Here is a 1269-nt window from a genome sequence, read left to right as displayed (position 1 = left end):
TTCTGGATTGTTGTAATTTAGCTTCTCTTAATTTTCTCTTCAGAGTCCTTTCAGGTTCTGGATCAACTTCAACAAGAGTGCCCTTTTCCCTGTTCCTGCTCATATGAAAGAGAAGAAAACAGGAAAAGAAAGAGGAATCCTCTATGTCACAGTATAGAGATTCCCTTATGTTAGTGGAAGAATAAAGGGGTATAAGAAAGAAGAAGGAAGGATTCGGATTTTTGGATGAAGAGAGGTGAAGAGAAGTGTTAGTAATTAAATAATTAAATAGAATAAGAAAGGAGAGGGAGAAATTTCGAAAATAATTTTGAAAAAGGGGTTAGTAATTTTCGAAAATTAAAGATAAGATAAGTTTAGGGGTTAGTATTTTCGAAAATTAGAGATAAGATGTGATTAAAATTAAAATTTAAAACAAAAGGAATTTTTTTTGAAAAAGAGGGGGAGAATTTTCGAAAATTTAGAGAGGGAAAAGTAGTTAGGTGGTTTTGAAAAAGATAAGAAACAAACAAAAAGTTAGTTAGTTGATTGAAAAAGATTTGAAATCAAATTTTGAAAAAGATAAGAAGATAAGAAGTTAGATAAGATATTTTGAAATCAAATTTTGAGAAAGATAAAATTTTTGAAAAAGATAAGATAAAAGATAGAAAGATAAGATAAAAAAATTTTAATAAAAAGATATTTTGAAAAAGATTTAATTTTTTTTAAAAAGACTCAACTAACAAGAAACTACAAGATAAGATTCTAGAACTTAAAGATTGAACCTTTCTTAACAAGAAAGTAACAAACTTCAAATTTTTGAACCAATCACATTAATTGTTAGCTAATTTTCGAAAATTTGATAAAAAATATAAGAAAAAGATTTTTGAATAAATAATTTCTAAAAAATTTCGAAAATAAGAAAAAAAAATGGAAAAGATATGATTTTTGAAAAAGATTTTGAAAAGATAAGATTTTTAAACTTGAAAATTTGACTTAACTTATAAGAAATAACTAATTTTAAAAATTTTTTGACTAAGTCAACTCAGATTTTCAAAATTTTGAGAGAAAAAAGGAAAAGATATATTTTTTGATTTTTGAATTTTTAAAGAAAAACACAAAAATGAACCAAAACATGAAAATTTTGGATCAAGACACAAGATGCATGCAAGAATGCTATGAATGTCAAGATGAACACCAAGAACACTTTGAAGATCATGATGAACATCAAGAACATATTTTTGAAAAATTTTTGATGCAAAGAAAACATGCAAGACACCAAACTTAGAAATC

This window comes from Arachis duranensis, chromosome 9 (assembly GCF_000817695.3).
Source record: "Arachis duranensis cultivar V14167 chromosome 9, aradu.V14167.gnm2.J7QH, whole genome shotgun sequence".
Taxonomy (NCBI): domain Eukaryota; kingdom Viridiplantae; phylum Streptophyta; class Magnoliopsida; order Fabales; family Fabaceae; genus Arachis; species Arachis duranensis.
This window is presented reverse-complemented; position numbering follows the sequence as displayed.